The 14,076-nt window shown below is 43.5% G+C and overlaps 3 non-coding genes and 1 pseudogene across 3 annotated transcripts; all 4 read right to left on the bottom strand.

Annotated features, from left to right (window-relative positions):
- Positions 1 to 1,933: 1,933 nt before the first annotated feature.
- On the bottom strand, positions 1,934 to 2,124 carry LOC130344870 (U2 spliceosomal RNA). Its single transcript, XR_008883688.1, has one exon. It is a non-coding gene; the product is annotated as a U2 spliceosomal RNA (small nuclear RNA).
- Positions 2,125 to 4,228: 2,104 nt separating this feature from the next.
- On the bottom strand, positions 4,229 to 4,419 carry LOC130344875 (U2 spliceosomal RNA). The gene has a single exon (XR_008883692.1). It is a non-coding gene; the product is annotated as a U2 spliceosomal RNA (small nuclear RNA).
- Positions 4,420 to 6,500: 2,081 nt separating this feature from the next.
- On the bottom strand, positions 6,501 to 6,676 carry LOC130344882 (U2 spliceosomal RNA; annotated as a pseudogene).
- Positions 6,677 to 13,483: 6,807 nt separating this feature from the next.
- LOC130344873 (U2 spliceosomal RNA) lies at positions 13,484 to 13,674 on the bottom strand. The gene has a single exon (XR_008883691.1). It is a non-coding gene; the product is annotated as a U2 spliceosomal RNA (small nuclear RNA).
- Positions 13,675 to 14,076: the final 402 nt, after the last annotated feature.

Genomic DNA, 14,076 nt, shown 5'->3' with positions numbered 1-14,076 from the left:
GCAGCAAGACAGGGGCCCATTGCACTCCCACGGGGCCTTTTTAAATGCAATCCATAACCCGGATTTGCCAGGAACCCTTCTTACTCCTCCTACTTGCATGTGACACTGGGCTTAGGATCTGCATAGGAAACACACACACAAGCACACACCTACCTTTGTTGCCTGCAGATGCCTCCTTGGCTGTCCCCAAACGGTATCAAACCAACACCCACGGGAAGCTGTAAGCATAGAGGACATGCCTGCACCCCATTGGACTTACCTGTGTGGGTTAAACCCGGGTTATTTGACAACCTATGGCGGTGATGGTTCTGCTCAGGCAGAGCAGTGCTGATGCTCCTCATAAAGCTGTCGCTGCTGTGAAGGTTCTAGGTGACATCACAAATCCCTATGGTTACATACACAACAAAGCTGGGTTGTTGTTGTTTACACTCTGCAAGGCCTGTGGAAGTGAGTGACATCATAGCACTGTAGTTCTGAGGGTTCTAGATGGATGCAACAATCTCCTGTTGCTTCTATGAAGGCCATAATAGACGACATCACCAAACAGCTCCATAGTCACATACACAGCAAAGGAGAGATGTTGTTTACACCTAGTGATGTCAGTGGTATTGAGTGACATCACAGCACAGTGCTAAGGCTCCTGGGCCTGGACACAGCAGCGGCTGCAATATCTCAACGGAGAATACGTTTATATATATATGTGTGTGTGTGCGCGTATATATATATATATATATATATATATATATATATATATATATATTTCTCCGCCGAAATCACTTTTAAACCCATTTCCACCTTTTTTTCCCTTCTCTTCCTCTTACTTTTTTTTCACGTTTTTTTACGTTTTTCTCCTTTTCGCCTCTTTTCTGGGCGTATTATTCTTCTTTTTCTTCTTTTTTTTCGTCTAATGCATACCCCATCAGTGCAGCAATGCTTATTCAATACCGCCAGCAGATGGAGACACTGGGGGATAATTTTCTAAGGATTTATACTGATTTTTCCTGTCTGAATTTGTCGCACAGAAAGTTGCAGGCCAAATATGTGTGACATTTCTGCGACTTTAGCTTCTAGAGCATTTTTACAACATTATACATAGGTGCTGAATACATAAAAAGCGACTGTTCAGCGACAGACAAGTCGCATCGGCTGAAAGTAGGCCAGAATGTCAGTCCATGTTGGAGCAGGTTTAGATACAGTCTAAAGTATAGATCTCAAAGTCTGTGCACAGAATTTAGCAAGGGCCTCGCACCTTCTGATGCATCAGGTAGGTGCACAATAGCATAGCCTAACCCTCTGTACTTTGGTCTATATTGATGCGGGACATAGACAGCCAGCTGATGACCAATCCATTAGTGCAATGGATGGCTGGAAGCATTTGTCTTTGCCTTTGAAATACCACAGAAGCAATGCATGGTCAATGTACAGCAATGACACACCTGTGTGAACAGCCAGGAGACCCCCCCCCCCCCCATGTTATGTTACATAGTTACATAGTTAGTACGGTCGAAAAAAGACATATGTCCATCAAGTTCAACCAGGGAATTAAGGGGTAGGGGTGTGGCGCGATATTGGGGAAGGGATGAGATTTTATATTTCTTCATAAGCATTAATCTTATTTTGTCAATTAGGAACATTCAGCACCCACCCGCTATCAAGGCAGCTGCCTATCATGTCATGCCCTACCTGCACAGGTGTGCTGGCTACTCAAATGATCCAATTAAGGAGGCCATTTAGTCAGCAGCAGCAGAAGTCCTGTGCCTGGACGCTCCAACAGCGGCCAGACACAAGCAGAAGCAGAAGCAGCAGAAGTAGCAGCAGCACCACCTTTTGTTTTTTGGCTGCAGCAGCAGCAAGGCCCACAGGGCTGGCTAGCTGGCTAGCCAGCAAGCAGGTAGCAATGAAAGTAGGAATCTTTCTTTTTAACCCTGTAAGGGGGTGGTGCACTGTACCCGAAGATACTGCCATATCGGGTCAATGCATAGGGCGACGGAAGCAAGCTTCGAAATCGGCCCCCGTTCTCAAAAATCCATTTAATATATGGTCCCCAGATAGGGGACGTATCAGATATTAAACTGATAAGAACAGATACTACACTTGATCTTAGCCAAAAGGCCGAGAAGCGATAACCGTGAAAGGGGCGGGCCCAACAAGGTGCCCTTCATGGGCACTATCACTGCTTGCTGTCAGGGAGGCTGCCAGACAATTTTCCATGCACACTCTGGGCTGGGGGGCAGTCAACCACCAGTACACACAGCAGAACCTAAACCCATACCATTATTGCTAAGCAGCAAGACAGGGGCCCATTGCACTCCCACGGGGCCTTTTTAAATGCAATCCATAACCCGGATTTGCCAGGAACCCTTCTTACTCCTCCTACTTGCATGTGACACTGGGCTTAGGATCTGCATAGGAAACACACACACAAGCACACACCTACCTTTGTTGCCTGCAGATGCCTCCTTGGCTGTCCCCAAACGGTATCAAACCAACACCCACGGGAAGCTGTAAGCATAGAGGACATGCCTGCACCCCATTGGACTTACCTGTGTGGGTTAAACCCGGGTTATTTGACAACCTATGGCGGTGATGGTTCTGCTCAGGCAGAGCAGTGCTGATGCTCCTCATAAAGCTGTCGCTGCTGTGAAGGTTCTAGGTGACATCACAAATCCCTATGGTTACATACACAACAAAGCTGGGTTGTTGTTGTTTACACTCTGCAAGGCCTGTGGAAGTGAGTGACATCATAGCACTGTAGTTCTGAGGGTTCTAGATGTATGCAACAATCTCCAGTTGCTTCTATGAAGGCCATAATAGACGACATCACCAAACAGCTCCATAGTCACATACACAGCAAAGGAGAGATGTTGTTTACACCTAGTGATGTCAGTGGTATTGAGTGACATCACAGCACAGTGCTAAGGCTCCTGGGCCTGGACACAGCAGCGGCTGCAATATCTCAACGGAGAATACGTTTATATATATGTGTGTGTGTGCGCGTATATATATATATATATATATATATATATATATATATATATATATATATATATATTTCTCCGCCGAAATCACTTTTAAACCCATTTCCACCTTTTTTTCCCTTCTCTTCCTCTTACTTTTTTTTCACATTTTTTTACGTTTTTCTCCTTTTCGCCTCTTTTCTGGGCGTATTATTCTTCTTTTTCTTCTTTTTTTTCGTCTAATGCATACCCCATCAGTGCAGCAATGCTTATTCAATACCGCCAGCAGATGGAGACACTGGGGGATAATTTTCTAAGGATTTATACTGATTTTTCCTGTCTGAATTTGTCGCACAGAAAGTTGCAGGCCAAATATGTGTGACATTTCTGCGACTTTAGCTTCTAGAGCATTTTTACAACATTATACATAGGTGCTGAATACATAAAAAGCGACTGTTCAGCGACAGACAAGTCGCATCGGCTGAAAGTAGGCCAGAATGTCAGTCCATGTTGGAGCAGGTTTAGATACAGTCTAAAGTATAGATCTCAAAGTCTGTGCACAGAATTTAGCAAGGGCCTCGCACCTTCTGATGCATCAGGTAGGTGCACAATAGCATAGCCTAACCCTCTGTACTTTGGTCTATATTGATGCGGGACATAGACAGCCAGCTGATGACCAATCCATTAGTGCAATGGATGGCTGGAAGCATTTGTCTTTGCCTTTGCAATACCACAGAAGCAATGCATGGTCAATGTACAGCAATGACACACCTGTGTGAACAGCCAGGAGACCCCCCCCCCCCCCCCCATGTTATGTTACATAGTTACATAGTTAGTACGGTCGAAAAAAGACATATGTCCATCAAGTTCAACCAGGGAATTAAGGGGTAGGGGTGTGGCGCGATATTGGGGAAGGGATGAGATTTTATATTTCTTCATAAGCATTAATCTTATTTTGTCAATTAGGAACATTCAGCACCCACCCGCTATCAAGGCAGCTGCCTATCATGTCATGCCCTACCTGCACAGGTGTGCTGGCTACTCAAATGATCCAATTAAGGAGGCCATTTAGTCAGCAGCAGCAGAAGTCCTGTGCCTGGACGCTCCAACAGCGGCCAGACACAAGCAGAAGCAGAAGCAGCAGAAGCAGCAGCAGCACCACCTTTTGTTTTTTGGCTGCAGCAGCAGCAAGGCCCACAGGGCTGGCTAGCTGGCTAGCCAGCAAGCAGGTAGCAATGAAAGTAGGAATCTTTCTTTTTAACCCTGTAAGGGGGTGGTGCACTGTACCCGAAGATACTGCCATATCGGGTCAATGCATAGGGCGACGGAAGCAAGCTTCGAAATCGGCCCCCGTTCTCAAAAATCCATTTAATATATGGTCCCCAGATAGGGGACGTATCAGATATTAAACTGATAAGAACAGATACTACACTTGATCTTAGCCAAAAGGCCTAGAAGCGATAACCGTGAAAGGGGCGGGCCCAACAAGGTGCCCTTCATGGGCACTATCACTGCTTGCTGTCAGGGAGGCTGCCAGACAATTTTCCATGCACACTCTGGGCTGGGGGGCAGTCAACCACCAGTACACACAGCAGAACCTAAACCCATACCATTATTGCTAAGCAGCAAGACAGGGGCCCATTGCACTCCCACGGGGCCTTTTTAAATGCAATCCATAACCCGGATTTGCCAGGAACCCTTCTTACTCCTCCTACTTGCATGTGACACTGGGCTTAGGATCTGCATAGGAAACACACACACAAGCACACACCTACCTTTGTTGCCTGCAGATGCCTCCTTGGCTGTCCCCAAACGGTATCAAACCAACACCCACGGGAAGCTGTAAGCATAGAGGACATGCCTGCACCCCATTGGACTTACCTGTGTGGGTTAAACCCGGGTTATTTGACAACCTATGGCGGTGATGGTTCTGCTCAGGCAGAGCAGTGCTGATGCTCCTCATAAAGCTGTCGCTGCTGTGAAGGTTCTAGGTGACATCACAAATCCCTATGGTTACATACACAACAAAGCTGGGTTGTTGTTGTTTACACTCTGCAAGGCCTGTGGAAGTGAGTGACATCATAGCACTGTAGTTCTGAGGGTTCTAGATGGATGCAACAATCTCCTGTTGCTTCTATGAAGGCCATAATAGACAACATCACCAAACAGCTCCATAGTCACATACACAGCAAAGGAGAGATGTTGTTTACACCTAGTGATGTCAGTGGTATTGAGTGACATCACAGCACAGTGCTAAGGCTCCTGGGCCTGGACACAGCAGCGGCTGCAATATCTCAACGGAGAATACGTTTATATATATGTGTGTGTGTGCGCGTATATATATATATATATATATATATATATATTTCTCCGCCGAAATCACTTTTAAACCCATTTCCACCTTTTTTTCCCTTCTCTTCCTCTTACTTTTTTTTCACGTTTTTTTACGTTTTTCTCCTTTTCGCCTCTTTTCTGGGCGTATTATTCTTCTTTTTCTTCTTTTTTTTCGTCTAATGCATACCCCATCAGTGCAGCAATGCTTATTCAATACCGCCAGCAGATGGAGACACTGGGGGATAATTTTCTAAGGATTTATACTGATTTTTCCTGTCTGAATTTGTCGCACAGAAAGTTGCAGGCCAAATATGTGTGACATTTCTGCGACTTTAGCTTCTAGAGCATTTTTACAACATTATACATAGGTGCTGAATACATAAAAAGCGACTGTTCAGCGACAGACAAGTCGCATCGGCTGAAAGTAGGCCAGAATGTCAGTCCATGTTGGAGCAGGTTTAGATACAGTCTAAAGTATAGATCTCAAAGTCTGTGCACAGAATTTAGCAAGGGCCTCGCACCTTCTGATGCATCAGGTAGGTGCACAATAGCATAGCCTAACCCTCTGTACTTTGGTCTATATTGATGCGGTACATAGACAGCCAGCTGATGACCAATCCATTAGTGCAATGGATGGCTGGAAGCATTTGTCTTTGCCTTTGCAATACCACAGAAGCAATGCATGGTCAATGTACAGCAATGACACACCTGTGTGAACAGCCAGGAGACCCCCCCCCCCCCCCCCCATGTTATGTTACATAGTTACATAGTTAGTACGGTCGAAAAAAGACATATGTCCATCAAGTTCAACCAGGGAATTAAGGGGTAGGGGTGTGGCGCGATATTGGGGAAGGGATGAGATTTTATATTTCTTCATAAGCATTAATCTTATTTTGTCAATTAGGAACATTCAGCACCCACCCGCTATCAAGGCAGCTGCCTATCATGTCATGCCCTACCTGCACAGGTGTGCTGGCTACTCAAATGATCCAATTAAGGAGGCCATTTAGTCAGCAGCAGCAGAAGTCCTGTGCCTGGACGCTCCAACAGCGGCCAGACACAAGCAGAAGCAGAAGCAGCAGAAGCAGCAGCAGCACCACCTTTTGTTTTTTGGCTGCAGCAGCAGCAAGGCCCACAGGGCTGGCTAGCTGGCTAGCCAGCAAGCAGGTAGCAATGAAAGTAGGAATCTTTCTTTTTAACCCTGTAAGGGGGTGGTGCACTGTACCCGAAGATACTGCCATATCGGGTCAATGCATAGGGCGACGGAAGCAAGCTTCGAAATCGGCCCCCGTTCTCAAAAATCCATTTAATATATGGTCCCCAGATAGGGGACGTATCAGATATTAAACTGATAAGAACAGATTTTTTACTTTTAGATATAATATTCTTAGACTAAAAGACCTTACGCAGTCCAGATTACACTTAGTCTGCTAAAAGCATATTCCACAGATGTAGATTCCAAAGACTTTTAGCCTCTTTGTGACCTAATCTTTTTTTATCCAATAAATAGAAAACATACATCTCACTAAGAGCTAGGCGAACACAATCTTTAGAGGTAATAGTGTCTCTTTTAAAAAGAAGAATATTCCTCGTCTTCCATAGTGCAATTTTAATACAATTTATACTAATCCACAAAACCCGAGACTTCTCCACAGATAAAACATTATAAAATCCATATAAAATAACTTCATGATTTAAAAAATTAAGATCAGAAATGAATTTTAGTAAGGGTCCTATCAAATGCCATATCTCTTGGGCGTAAAAACAGTTCCAAAAAAGGTGTAAAACTGTTTCCTCACTAGGACACCCCATTCTCGGGCACTTTGCACTACGACACAATCCTCTTCTGTGTTGGAATTCTCTGGTAGGCAAACATTGATGTGCTATCTGCCAGGCCAGATCTTTTAAGTCATTAGATAAGAATCCCATATTCACCATCCTCCAAACTCTTAGAGATTTCTCAGTGGAATAATTAGATATTAAGCAAATCTGTTCTATCTTCCTGATTTCAGGAACTAATTTTCGTACATTACTACAAATTTCTTGACTAAAATTAGCAATGCCATAAATACGAATAATCTTTTCTAAAACCACATAGTGCGCTGGGGGAATAAATAAGATTGGGGACGTTAAAGGTAAGGTTATCCACTTTCTTTTTCTAAAAATGTGACCTGCAGCATATTTTAAAAAATAAGACCAATAACAGTTTCTTTGCAAGCCATTAAAACACATAGAAAAAAAGTGAATATATAAAAACCTTTTTAAATCAGGCACATCCTTACCCCCCAATTTCTTTGTCTTCATCATTACATCTCTCCTGAGTTTATCCATTTTAGACCCCCATAAAAAATGAAAGCAAATCTTGTTTAAAAACTTTAAGGTGCGTTCACTCGGTGGGAAAACCAAGCTTAAATATAGCATGATAGGTAGCAACAAAGCTTTCATTATCAGTACTTTTCCTTCTATTGTTAATTTCCTCATTTTCCAAAAACTTATTTTCTTTTGCACTTTCTCTTTGACGATGGACCAGCTTTCCTCTCCATTATTTTCATTGTCAAAGATGACACCCAAGATTTTGATTTTATCATATTGCACATTCACCTCCGTATTGCCCCAATTCCCTATTGCAAAGCAATCACATTTATTTTTATTTAATTTGAAGCCAGAGCCCTCACAAAAAAATTCTGTCTGTCTGATAGCACGTTTCAGGGATGGTTCATCTGAACATAGAATATTAACATCATCCATGTATGCTATCGTCTTTACGCTCTGTCCTCCACTTCCAGGGATTGGCACTCCTCTAATGAGCTTATCTTTTCTCAAAACATTCAACAGAGGTTCTATTGCACATATGAAAAGAATGGGTGATAGGGGGCACCCCTGTTTCACCCCAGACTGTAAACATACCTCTTGGGATAAAAAACCGTTAATTAAAATACGACTAAAACAGTTTTTATATAAAAGTGCAATTTTTCCAACAATAAAATCAGGAAAATTCATTTTCTTTAAAACCAACCATAAAAAATCATGAGAAACACGGTCATAAGCCTTTTGAAAATCCAAGGATAAAATTGCCAATTTCTGATCACATTGTTTCTGATACCATAAAACATCTTTTACAAGGTTTAGATGATCACTTATTTTCCTTCCAGGTACTCCGCATACTTGGTCACTGTGTATAACCTTAGCAATTACCTGCTTGAGCCTATTTGCTAAAATTTTTGCTAAAACCTTATAGTCTGTATTTAGCAGGGTAATAGGCCTCCAATTTTCTAATTTAGAGATGTCTCCTTTTTTAAAAATCAGAGTAACAACACCATCTCTCCAGGACGCAGGTAAAATCTCAGATTTAAAAGCACAGTTAAAAATACCTAAAAGATCATCTTTTAAAATGGACCAAAAACACAGATAAAATTCAACTGGCAACCCATCCGAACCAGGTGTTTTACCATTTAAAAAACTCTTAAAAGTGCTTAAAAGTTCAGGTAAAAAGATTTCATCACAAAGGCTCTCTTGGTCAGTTTTGTCAAGTTTTGAATCTAAGGTATCTAAAACATCATTAGTAATTGAAATATCAATATCTTTTTTATTAAAAAGCTCCTGATAAAATACTTGTGCTTCTCGCAACATCTCTTCATTAGTTATCTTCCCTTCAATTACAGATATCATTTCTTTCTTTCCCACCACCTTCTTAAAAAAGAATCTCGAACACTTTTCATCATTCTCCAGACATTGCACCTTGCTGTTAAAAATCATTTCTTTTCCTTTTTGACTAATGGCATTTTTTATTTCATTCTTTGTCTGAGCAATAACATCATCCATCTCAAGCCCGGCTTGCTTTAGTTTATAATATGTTTGGATTTTAGTGTTTAACATTTTAAACCATAACTTTTTCTCCTTAGCCTTTTGGATGCCCACACGGATAAAAAACTGTTTAGTCCACTTTTTAACATCCTCCCACCAATCCAAAATATTTTTATATTGGGATTGACGCAATCTCCATTTGTTATAAGCAGCAATAAAATCATTTTTTGTTTTCATGTCCTCTAATAAAGTAGTGTTGAGCTTCCAAACGCCTCTGCCTTTCTCTAGGCCAGGTAAAGTGACATGTGCATATAATAACTTATGATCAGAGAAAATATTCGATAAAAGAGAAACATCAACTAGATTAAAACTTTCCGATAAAAAAATAAAATCAATCCTGGATTTGCAGACATTATTTTCCCATGTGTAACCAGGGTCGTCTGGGTATTTTCTCCTCCAGACATCGGTAAAGTTAAAATCCTCAGTCATACACTTAATCTGTTTCTCTGTTTTATCCACTCTGACATGCACACTTCCACTCTCACGATGATCACCACTCATACAACAATTAAAATCTCCAGCCATTAAAATAGGTGTTGAACCTGGGATAAAAGCCTGAATATCATTAATCAAGTCGGCTCTCACATTTTTTTCAGGAGAAGCATAGATGTTAAAAAGCTTAATCTCCGAGCCATTGTACTTAATATTAACTAATAGTGCTCTACCAGGTATAATTTCTAAGAAGGACAAAACTTGTACATCTGAACCTCTAAACAAGATCCCAACACCTGAAGATCTGTTCAGATTGTCACCCGACCAGACCGATGGTCCCAAAGTCCAGCCACGACAAAGGTCCTCATAATTTGGACTATGTTCAATTCCACATTCTTGTAAAAAGAACAGAGAACAGTCCAAGGTCTCTAAAAAACTAAACAAAGCAGCCCTTCTCGTAGGGCTCTTTAGACCTCTCACATTAAGAGAGGAGCACTTTAAGGAAGCTATTCGCTACTGGAGTTTGAGTCCGATATGAAACCCACAGGTGACTCCGGGCTTTCGAACTCTTTGATATTTTTTGGATCGGACGCTGATCTTATAGAAGGCCTCCATGCATGTTGACTGTCCTCACATTCGTCTGAGCTTTTTTTGACAAGCCGTTTAATGCCAAGTTGTGGCTCATCTCCGAGTTCCTTCTTCCGCTTGATCTCCTTCACGCCAACCTCCATGGCTTCACTGCTCACTAGTGACCCTCCACCGCCAGAACCCTCCACAGAAGGTCTCCCCTCTGTCTCAGGCACAGCAGAAAGGTCCATAAGCTCCGCCACGACATCAGAAGTTACAGCCGGCTTTTCTGAAGGCGCCTCAGACCGCTGGGGTGCTTTCGCAGGTGGTACTTCAGCTTGCACTACACCCACTCTCCCCGCTACACGGTCAGCCCACGATCTAGCTACACTGGAACGGAGACTGCAATCTTTAAAGGCATGGCCTTCTTCACCACAAATGTTGCAGACAATTTTAGCACAGTCCTTAGAAACATGGCCTTCTTGATTGCACCGACCACAGCGAACTGTAGTGTCCGTGCAAACTTCCATAGTATGTCCGAATTTCTTACATTTCCTACAAAAAGTAGGCATCTCGGGATAAAACAAATAGCCCTTATCCCGACCGATAGAAAAGTTGGAGGGTGGATGACACAACCCTCCAATGCCAGTAGCATCCTCCTTCATTTTCACAAAAAACTTATGTTTCCCCGTCCATAGGTCTTCTGAATTCATCACCTTATGGGAATACTTAACAGAACTGCAGTATTTCCCCAAAAAGAGCTCAATATGGGACACAGTCACAAAGGGATTGTGCATACACACAACTAGAGGAATATCGCCACCAGTATACAACACTGTGACCGTGATCCCATCAAGCTCAGCAAGGTCTTGATTGCTTTTCAGCTTCTCAAAAAGATTCTGGCATGCATAAGCAGAGTCCAGAGTTAGGATGAAGCTGCCCTTCCGAGGATCTCTGAGACAGACGATGTTCTCTTTCTTCACCCCAAGAAGCTTGTAGAGAGTTTCTTTCACAAAATAAGAAAGTTGGACGAGTTCTTGTTTGTCTTCATCAACATCAAAGCGAAAGGAAAAACGAATCCGCGTTTCACCGGATGTAAGGTAACGGATGCGAACACCCATCTTGTCGATCGCCTTTTCGGTTCCTCGTAGCAGCCCCCCTTGGAAAAGGTAGGACAAACTCCCAGGATCCTCCTGACCAGACACTTGATCTAGCCAAAAGGCCGAGAAGCGATAACCGTGAAAGGGGCGGGCCCAACAAGGTGCCCTTCATGGGCACTATCACTGCTTGCTGTCAGGGAGGCTGCCAGACAATTTTCCATGCACACTCTGGGCTGGGGGGCAGTCAACCACCAGTACACACAGCAGAACCTAAACCCATACCATTATTGCTAAGCAGCAAGACAGGGGCCCATTGCACTCCCACGGGGCCTTTTTAAATGCAATCCATAACCCGGATTTGCCAGGAACCCTTCTTACTCCTCCTACTTGCATGTGACACTGGGCTTAGGATCTGCATAGGAAACACACACACAAGCACACACCTACCTTTGTTGCCTGCAGATGCCTCCTTGGCTGTCCCCAAACGGTATCAAACCAACACCCACGGGAAGCTGTAAGCATAGAGGACATGCCTGCACCCCATTGGACTTACCTGTGTGGGTTAAACCCGGGTTATTTGACAACCTATGGCGGTGATGGTTCTGCTCAGGCAGAGCAGTGCTGATGCTCCTCATAAAGCTGTCGCTGCTGTGAAGGTTCTAGGTGACATCACAAATCCCTATGGTTACATACACAACAAAGCTGGGTTGTTGTTGTTTACACTCTGCAAGGCCTGTGGAAGTGAGTGACATCATAGCACTGTAGTTCTGAGGGTTCTAGATGTATGCAACAATCTCCAGTTGCTTCTATGAAGGCCATAATAGACGACATCACCAAACAGCTCCATAGTCACATACACAGCAAAGGAGAGATGTTGTTTACACCTAGTGATGTCAGTGGTATTGAGTGACATCACAGCACAGTGCTAAGGCTCCTGGGCCTGGACACAGCAGCGGCTGCAATATCTCAACGGAGAATACGTTTATATATATGTGTGTGTGTGCGCGTATATATATATATATATATATATATATATATATATATATATATATATTTCTCCGCCGAAATCACTTTTAAACCCATTTCCACCTTTTTTTCCCTTCTCTTCCTCTTACTTTTTTTTCACGTTTTTTTACGTTTTTCTCCTTTTCGCCTCTTTTCTGGGCGTATTATTCTTCTTTTTCTTCTTTTTTTTCGTCTAATGCATACCCCATCAGTGCAGCAATGCTTATTCAATACCGCCAGCAGATGGAGACACTGGGGGATAATTTTCTAAGGATTTATACTGATTTTTCCTGTCTGAATTTGTCGCACAGAAAGTTGCAGGCCAAATATGTGTGACATTTCTGCGACTTTAGCTTCTAGAGCATTTTTACAACATTATACATAGGTGCTGAATACATAAAAAGCGACTGTTCAGCGACAGACAAGTCGCATCGGCTGAAAGTAGGCCAGAATGTCAGTCCATGTTGGAGCAGGTTTAGATACAGTCTAAAGTATAGATCTCAAAGTCTGTGCACAGAATTTAGCAAGGGCCTCGCACCTTCTGATGCATCAGGTAGGTGCACAATAGCATAGCCTAACCCTCTGTACTTTGGTCTATATTGATGCGGGACATAGACAGCCAGCTGATGACCAATCCATTAGTGCAATGGATGGCTGGAAGCATTTGTCTTTGCCTTTGCAATACCACAGAAGCAATGCATGGTCAATGTACAGCAATGACACACCTGTGTGAACAGCCAGGAGACCCCCCCCCCCCCCCCATGTTATGTTACATAGTTACATAGTTAGTACGGTCGAAAAAAGACATATGTCCATCAAGTTCAACCAGGGAATTAAGGGGTAGGGGTGTGGCGCGATATTGGGGAAGGGATGAGATTTTATATTTCTTCATAAGCATTAATCTTATTTTGTCAATTAGGAACATTCAGCACCCACCCGCTATCAAGGCAGCTGCCTATCATGTCATGCCCTACCTGCACAGGTGTGCTGGCTACTCAAATGATCCAATTAAGGAGGCCATTTAGTCAGCAGCAGCAGAAGTCCTGTGCCTGGACGCTCCAACAGCGGCCAGACACAAGCAGAAGCAGAAGCAGCAGAAGCAGCAGCAGCACCACCTTTTGTTTTTTGGCTGCAGCAGCAGCAAGGCCCACAGGGCTGGCTAGCTGGCTAGCCAGCAAGCAGGTAGCAATGAAAGTAGGAATCTTTCTTTTTAACCCTGTAAGGGGGTGGTGCACTGTACCCGAAGATACTGCCATATCGGGTCAATGCATAGGGCGACGGAAGCAAGCTTCGAAATCGGCCCCCGTTCTCAAAAATCCATTTAATATATGGTCCCCAGATAGGGGACGTATCAGATATTAAACTGATAAGAACAGATACTACACTTGATCTTAGCCAAAAGGCCTAGAAGCGATAACCGTGAAAGGGGCGGGCCCAACAAGGTGCCCTTCATGGGCACTATCACTGCTTGCTGTCAGGGAGGCTGCCAGACAATTTTCCATGCACACTCTGGGCTGGGGGGCAGTCAACCACCAGTACACACAGCAGAACCTAAACCCATACCATTATTGCTAAGCAGCAAGACAGGGGCCCATTGCACTCCCACGGGGCCTTTTTAAATGCAATCCATAACCCGGATTTGCCAGGAACCCTTCTTACTCCTCCTACTTGCATGTGACACTGGGCTTAGGATCTGCATAGGAAACACACACACAAGCACACACCTACCTTTGTTGCCTGCAGATGCCTCCTTGGCTGTCCCCAAACGGTATCAAACCAACACCCACGGGAAGCTGTAAGCATAGAGGACATGCCTG

Source organism: Hyla sarda, unplaced genomic scaffold (assembly GCF_029499605.1).
Source record: "Hyla sarda isolate aHylSar1 unplaced genomic scaffold, aHylSar1.hap1 scaffold_738, whole genome shotgun sequence".
NCBI lineage: Eukaryota > Metazoa > Chordata > Amphibia > Anura > Hylidae > Hyla > Hyla sarda.
Note: the sequence above shows the minus strand (reverse complement) of the source record. Positions and strands in the feature narration are given on the sequence as shown.